This window comes from Thalassophryne amazonica, chromosome 21 (assembly GCF_902500255.1).
Source record: "Thalassophryne amazonica chromosome 21, fThaAma1.1, whole genome shotgun sequence".
In the NCBI taxonomy this organism is placed as follows: Eukaryota; Metazoa; Chordata; class Actinopteri; order Batrachoidiformes; family Batrachoididae; genus Thalassophryne; species Thalassophryne amazonica.
In genome coordinates, this window is record NC_047123.1 from 30,875,194 (window position 1) to 30,884,174 (window position 8,981).

Genomic DNA, 8,981 nt, shown 5'->3' on the forward strand with positions numbered 1-8,981 from the left:
CAAGGCTGGCATCGTGGGTTGTGATCCACAGGCTGCACAGTCGGACAGATAACAAGCCATCTCTGCATGCAAGACCGGAAAAAACTATGCATTATTGTTTAATCAAAAATAAAGGCTTATGGCTTTTGAATATATGTAAAGGACACCTTTACATTGTACCAACTGACAGAAAACCCTTTAAATTTTCAAGAAAATGAGATGGTGGTGCATTTCTCTGTGCATCGCCCAACACACAGGTGCCTCAGTGTTGAGAGTGCTGGAAACGGTCAACCAGATGCCCCCATTTCACCTGGTTGTAGCAGATAGACGGTTAGTTTCGAAGGATGGAGATAAACCGGTTGACTGCCTGGGTGGTTGCCAGTTCTATCCTGTGGTAGATTGATGCAGCAGCAGTGTACGCTATGGCCATGGCTAAACAAGAGCCAATACAACCACCGATCCATCAATCAAATCCTCTGCATCTCTGCTGTCGATTTAAAGAGACGGACTTCAAAATTTAAGATAGTCTCAGAAGTGATGACATTAAGAAGCAAGGACACTACACTTTAGCCAGGAGGCTCTGTTGTACTTCTGTTGGATTCATCTCAGGATAACCGTGTTACAAAATATCCTGCTGAGGGCTCATTTAGTTCGCATGGGTCTTTGTTATTTAGACAGATGAGCAAAAAATATGCCTTTTGTTGAGAAATAATAATTATAAAGCACCACAAATGCTACATTGAGTGCACGAGACCTCCCTCTGGGTTTCTCTGGTTTTAATGGATTAATGTGTTCCTACTTTCATGACCTCTGGAAAAGAAAAAGAAAAAAAAAGCTCTAACAAAAGCATTACATATGGCAATAAATTTCCCAACAGCACTCTGCTCCAGATTGATATTTTGTAAGGTACCAGAAACGCTGTGCTTTAAATTTTCACGCACACCTGGTGAAAACTGAAACAGAAGACTCAAGACTGTCAGACATGAGCAACATTGTGCTGACGCCAAAAAAACGAAAAAAAAAAAAAAAATGGGGGTAGTGAACACGTCGTTGGGCTTAACTTGTGAACAGAAGCGACAATCCGTCTTGCTCTTGTTTGGAAGAAAAGAATATCTGGTTTTTGCAACTCCAGGAGATGAATGATGTCCATCTCCCCACGCGGCCATGCTGCTCATCGAAATCTTTTATGCTTCTGGGCAGCATTGAGAAGAAATACAGCCAGTGACGGGTAAAGCGATACACTGTAACGTAATTTGTTGTACAGTAGCCACTTTTTTAGAACAGAAGTGTAATATTTAAAACATGTTCTGCCCCATTCCAAAAGTCGTGGACAGATCTGCTCGTCTCTGGATGTGAGGGTCACACAGCGTAGACCATCAGACAACCTGGCCGTCTGACTAAACACCATGAAAAGTTTTGTTTCTATCATGTTTCCACGCAGGAAGAGGTGAACAGGAAAAAAGAAAAAGGCTATCAGACTTGGCTGCGCCAACGTGAGTTCTAATTTGAAATGAATCAACGTCTTCTCTCGCTTAACCTTTTTTTTAAAAACAGCACCGTCCTTGGAGTGGTAACGTTTTCACAAGCTTTAATGGAAATACCCACAAGCGAAGACGTAGGATGACATTTATTGAAGCACCTGTGGCTCCACCCACATAAATAAACAATTAATTTTAGAAAGAAGAGTCTTTATGCTGAGGCTGTACTGCAGCGGCCGGATTACACAGTGGATGGGAGCAGAAGTCTGGGACTTTAAATACACTTTTTATCAGCATCAAGACAGACACACACGCAGATGTTCTCCTGACTGTCACACCTGGATCTTCTTGACTGAGTGTCACATTATGTTGAAGTTTTTAAACTCAAGCATCCTGCCGTGTGATGGTTCTTGACCTTGATCTCGTTTTGGTGCAGCTTTTGAAGCTTCTAGTTGTGAACCAAATGTGGAAAACCAATAACTGATGGAGGTTTTGATTAAAAGGACAAGTTGTCAGTAATTAGGCGTTTAATTGTCTCAGAATGGACAAAAATTGCTTTTTACACAAATTGCTAGAACAAAATATGCATGGGTATTTGAGCAGGTAGCTCAGTGGGATCGGAGTTGGACTACTAAAGTAGACTTGAGCTTGATTCCCAGTCACACCACCCATCTGTATCCTTGGACAAGACATTCCAACTGCATTCTCCTCCCTGACCACCCAGCTGTAAATGGATGGGGAAGTGACCTGCGTCAAACTCGTGTCCTGTCCAGGGGCAGTCATAGACTCCCATCGGCTTCACGCTATGGAATCCAAGGATAAGCACTGACACCAATAGGCCTCAGAGCCTATATAAGACTTACGTAGACCTTCTTGCTACACATGAGGCATTACTAATTTTCTAGAGGGGCTATGTAGCCACTGGTGGTAAACGTCTGCTGAAGAGTCCAACGTTGCCGAGCAATAAAAGTGGTTGGAAAGCCGTGTGTTAGCTGATTTGGCTAATAGTAAACATGTCACTTCTGCCTTGGCTAGCTTACCAGAGAGGCTCGCAACACATTTTGTTTTGTTCCTATCTTGTTTATATTGTGGGTTTGCCAATCGGATATTTTGGATTGGTCCAATCCAGGCCAAAATTACTGGATTGGATAACGGAAAGTAAACTAAATTTGAACTGGGTTTTTCACATATGTGCCACGTTGTGAGCCAGTATGTGTGTTTTCCTTTGGGGGACTTGAACATTTGTTTCACACTTTGACTTGACGTATTCTTAGATGGCTAAGTTAGCAAAGTACATCCAGATAATATATTTAACATTAGTGGTTTCAAGACAAGGAAAACGGTATTGGACTGGTATCAGTATCAGCAGATACCGAAGGTTATAATTTCGGTATTGTATCGAACATATACAAACTAGTGGTAACGTGGTATCCTTACTTTATAATGCCTTATTTTGTTTTTTCTTCTATTGTTTGCTAAACTACATTACATTAGCCCATCTGTATGTAAACAAATGGACAAACCTTTGGACCAAATGTGGGAATGACTGATGGATGGTCAGCCAAGAACAAACTGATTTGATTTAATCAGTTAAAAGTCAATGTCACATGCCAACGTCAAAACCTGAGCTCAATGGCTGTAATATAGGGGATAGTTAGAAAACAAATTTGAGGAATTGGTTACAGATCCACCTATGGTGACTATTAAATGCTAATATGAAGTCAAATAGCACCTTTCTATTGGTACAGGGTCTCAAAATCCAACCCTTCATTTACATCATGATACCTGGGTAATGGATCACGTAGGGCAGGGGTATTCAACTCGTTCCAGAAAGGACAGAGAGGGTGCAGGTCTTCTTTACAACCACCTACTCCACCAGGTGATTTCACTGATTAACATCACTTTGAACAGGTGGAATCAGTTAAGTTAGGAACAAGATGGCTAATAGTGGAATTTGGCACACATATTCTAAATTAACTAAGGTTGATTTTCAGATATGGAGCCATCCTGGAGCTGACCTCTAATGAGCTACAGGGGTCAATAAAGAATTACACAAGAGTCAACATTTAAAAATGCTCCATTCATGTTGAAAACTATACCACATTATTTGTCCGATCATAACGATTCCAAAAAGGTATAATTTGGACTATCTATGACTGAATGTTTTAGAGTTATGAGGTAAAAACAGCAAAAATGTTGCCAAAGGTCAGTTTCAGTTTGTACAGGGGTCAAAAGTTAAAGTTGCTCCAATTTTGGTAAAAAAAAAAAAAAAAAAAAAATGATGCAAATTATTGGTTGAAATAAAAGGATTAATAAATGGAATAGTTTTGACTGTGTTGAATGCTTGGTCTCCAAAGTAGAGGTCAAACAAGGTCGACATCCATTGGATTGTATGACGTATATGACATATGTTACCCCGTAACATGATAACTAAGCATGACAGATGGTGCAAACTATTCCTTTTTTAAATGCTATTAACTCAACCAATAATTTGCATCATTTTTTACCAAAATTGGCGCAACTTTAACTTTTGACCCCTGTACAAAACTGAAACTGACCTTTGCCACCATTTTTTGCTGTTTTCACCCCATAACTCCACGGAATTCAGTCATAGATAGTCCAAACTATACCTTTTTGGAATCGATACGATCAGACAAATAATGTGGTATAGTTTTCAACATGACTGGAACATGTTTAAATTTTGACCACTGTGTAATTCTTTATTGACCCCTGTAGCTCATTAGAGGTCAGCTCCATATCTGAAAATAAACATTAGCTAATTTGGAATATGTGTGCCAAATTCTAGATTTTATCACAAAATGAACATTTTTAATGGAAATTTTAGTTAAGCTGCACCACTATAACGGATCACTGAATCACCACAGATTCACGAGGAGGGTTGTTAAAAAAAATTTATCCTATGGCTCCTCAGTCGAGGTCTAACTGCTGTGCATGCTGCTGCATCTTGTGCCCTGCACTCCACCTCATCCCCCAAGCACTGGGGAGACGGGGGGGGGGGGGGGGGGCTCTGCAGCATGAATGGGGCATTGTGATGCATCTCTGTCACGGCAGCAAATGTTTTCACTTCCATTTGATCCGTCGGCGAGGCCGCTAATTGGGTAAGCGTGTTCCCAGGTCACCGGGAGGTTTCTCTTTCCATAAATACCGAAAATCCAAAGGCTTCTACAGATGTTGTTTCCCACCAGTGTCCAAGTAGGTTCAGACCAGCTCCAGGCAGTAGATGTAATTTATTGTGTCTGAAACCACAGTCCAAAAGTTTTCCTTCTCTCTCCTCATCACTCCAAACACTGCATTTATCTTTCTCCCATCCACAGCCCGAGAGCCGAAGAGATATTTCTCCCTCCGTTTAGCCTGTGCTTCATGCGCACAGTGTTGCCTTTAGAACCGCAGGTGTCAAAATGACACCGACGTGGTGTGATTTTGTTTGTACTCCCTCCAGGCCTGACGGATCCAAATGATGTTATTTTCCATGTTTTGGTCCACCAACAACACATGGTTATTTATTTGTTTCTGTCATGGAATTGACATTTCCGCTCTTACACAACAGCTCCAGAGGCGAGCTCCCGTGCCAGCACTCGCTTAGAAAAGAGCTTTTATTATGGACTTGGACTCATTTAATCTGGCAGGGCGTGGTCAAAATGTCAGAATGGTCAGAGGAACTGTCTTTGGCTCGAATCTGGTCAAAGCGCCTGTGCTGGCACTCAGCCGTCCTGCTGAAATGTCCTTGAACGCTGACCAATTTTGAGACAGTTCATCTGCTGCTAATGATCCTCCGCGGACGGGACAAACGAAGCAACAGTTTCTCCACTTCATCACTGTGCCATGACATCATCACTTTAAAAAAAAGGGAAAAAAAAAAAAGACACCACACCTGTGATAGTTTGTACATTTTTTCAAGTTAGATTTGTGTAACTTTGTTCTTCACCTAATGAGAAAACATCATGAAATTAAAGTGAAAATGATATTTTATAATATACACTCTAAAAAAAACTGAACCGCTGTCTCAACGAGGAAAAAGTGATGTAACAATTTGGATAGATTTTTTTTTTAAGTTATTTCAACTTAACTGGAGAAGTCATAACTTTTTTTAAAAATCTATGAAAATTGCTACATCAGTTTTTCTCATTGAGACAGCAGTTCCATTTTTAGAGTGTACAGAAAATTATGAACATTTTCAGAGCAACTAAAAGACTTGAAAAGTGATTCAAAACCACCCTGGCATGATGTGATGGCGCCACTGTGTGGCACCAACACAATTGGCACATTTTGCACTTGACGGTTGTGCATAAATATTTTCAGTCACAGACACAGACACACACACACACACACAAAATTCACATTATTAAATATGATGGGTGAAGTGTCAGGGGATCAAATCCTGTTTCAGAGCAAGACACTGAACCCAGAACTGTCCCAGCATTGGCTCTGGATGAACTCAATTCAATTATGTGCAGGATTTCCAAACATATCTATGCAATATAATATAATTTAATTTAGTTGGTCTACATATATTTATTAGATGGAATCCAATCCAATGAGTCAGTTTTTTGAGTGTATCATACAAATAAATGACTCATTGGATGAACTGTATTCAATTATATGCAGGATTTCCATCTAATAAATATGTGTAGCCCCAACTCAAATAAAGCACATCCAAGCAATATAATTTAACATAATTTAGTTGGGACTACATATATTTATTAGATGGAATCCAATCCAATGAGTCAGTTTTTTAGTGTGTCACACAACCAAATGACTCATTGGATGAACTCTTTTCAATTATGTGCAGGATTTCCATTTGATAAATATATGTAGTCCCAACTCAAATAAAACACATCTATGCAAGATAATGTAATTTAATTTAGTTGGCAATACATATATTTATTAGATGGAATCCAATCCACTGAGTCAGTTTTTTGAGTGTATCACACAAACAAATGACTCATTGGATGAACTCAGTTCAATTATATGCAGAATTTCTATCTAATAAATATATGTAGTCCCAACTAAATTACATTACATTATCTTGCATGGATGTGCTTTATTTGAGTTGGGGCTACATATATTTATTAGATGGAAATCCTGCTCATAATTGAACTGAGTTCATCCAATGCTTCAGTTTTTTTAGTGTACCATGCACAGATGTTTCTGACATCAATGCATCAGTCTGTGAACACTGAAAAAAGAACCAACTTAAAAAGCTGTTTCAATTGGTAACTACTGAATGAATTAAGTGGTGTAAACTTAAGTATGTAAGTTAGAGTTCTACCTTGCAAACTTAATTCCACAACAACAACTAAACAACTAAATGAATTAAAAACTAAATGAATTAAGTTGTGTAAACGTAAGTATGTAAGTTAGAGTTCTAATTTACAAACTTAAGTTCACACAACTTAATTCATTCAGGTGTTACCAATTGAAACAATTCATTTAAGGTGGTTCAAATATTGTCTTTTTTCAATAAATAATGAGGTGTGTGAAATGCATACATTTAAATAAAATGGAACTCAGGCATGTCAATAGGATATATTTGATACCGGTTCCTTTAACCTTGATCCTGCCCTTGACTACAATCCTAGTTACAGGTCATCAATTAGTAATATCAACTCTTCCTCAACTTTTAAGGTCGGCCCCTCCACTAAAGTTCATTAAAATCTGTTCATGCCATTTAGAGACATTCTTCAGGAACAAAAATAGAAACATATTGATATTGACAACACCACTTTTTTCCTGCAAGCTGCATCTCCCTCTTCTGGAAATAGCTTGTAAACACAGTTGTAATGTACTCTAAGATTATATACTGTTGAAAATATACTTTAACAAGTTACTGTTCAAATCACAATCTGTTGTTTGGAAACATTGTACTTGTAAAAGCACCTAAATGATAAAGATTATTTCAATCCATAAGCAGAAACTGGACAAGAGTAGTGTCAGAATTTATAAAACTGTAATATCATACTTTTAAATGAATAAATAATTAATAGCAATGATACTAAATGAAAGCCAGATTCCAGCAGCAGACACAATTAGTAGAAGGTCTGGCTGAACTTTATTTGCATGCAGGTGTGTGCAAAAAGACACATTAATATCAGGAAGTCCAAAAGTTGTTCTTGCTAAATATTTATCTTGACTGAACCAGACATGTAAATATTCCTATGGTGGTACTACGTCATATGCACCAGTATACAGTTTGTCATGTATGTAACAGTATTTAATATTGTTTTTAAGCATATTTTTTCTTATACAGTAATTTAAAAGGAAAACGTCATATCTGACACAGATCACACATATATATATATATATATATACAGAGAGAGATAGATATATATACACATACATATATGTATGTGTGATACTGTAATTAAACTTCATTAACTTCTTCATTTATATCATGTTAACTGAATAAACTGCAAGTTATTTATTTAAAAACAGTAGATAGTACAGTTTCCATTTACTCTAATGAAGCAATACTTACAAACTGTAAATAAAAAAAATTAAAAATAAAAAACCCAGAGGTGCAACACCTTTAATTCCCAGAAAGCACAAGGACTCGAAGTGTGTCCAGTACCCGTGTAAACCAGGTGGTGGCAGGCTTCTCACAAAGTTGAATACAAATCCTGGCAGGATGTGGGCATTTAAGAAGGCAGGCTGATTCCTCGGAGGTGAGCCATTATTATTATTTATCTTTATTTATCATTATTCATCTTGTTGTGGGCTTGTGTTTATTCACACATTTACACACAGGCTATTTATTCACATTAAGTAGAACTTTGACTCTGTGTTTTTTTAGTACTTATTATCCCTTTGCTGCTGTAACATCACACATTTTCCCCGTTGTGGGACTAATAAAGGATTATCTTATCTTAAATATTTAGCATGTTGAGTCGAGTCAGTATATGCAAAAGTTTAGCTACATATTTGTACAAATGTATTTTATGTAACTATTTAGGGAAATGTTTTGATATCTAGCTAGGGGGATAGTCCACTGGTCCTAGGGCCCATTGGTCCTAGGGTCCACTGGTCCTAGCCTCTTTACATTATTTGATGATGTATATTACAACCCCAAACTGATTTTAAAGTTCACAAATATGTTTCAAATAGCTAACAAACCAGATCCAGTTTTGTTCCATTTACAAAAAATAAAACATATGATTCTGTTGACATACACCATTAATCACCTTTAATTGTACTGTTGTCTATAAATCTGTTGAACTGAAAATCAACTAATAATGGTAATTCGCCATAATTAAAAGTTGTTGTTTTTTTTTTATTGTAACACTTTTGTAACATTACTTAATCTACTTCTGTGCAACATGTACCATAAACATAAAAACAACTTCAACATGCCATCTTTACAACTAGGACTAGGACTAGTGGAATCTAGGACTAGCGGGAAGTTCCCTTTAGCTATGCTTAGCTACGCATTTACCTCACTAATTAGGTAAATGTTTAAAATTTAGACATTTAGTCGGTAAATGTTCGGTAATATATTTTAGATAATAT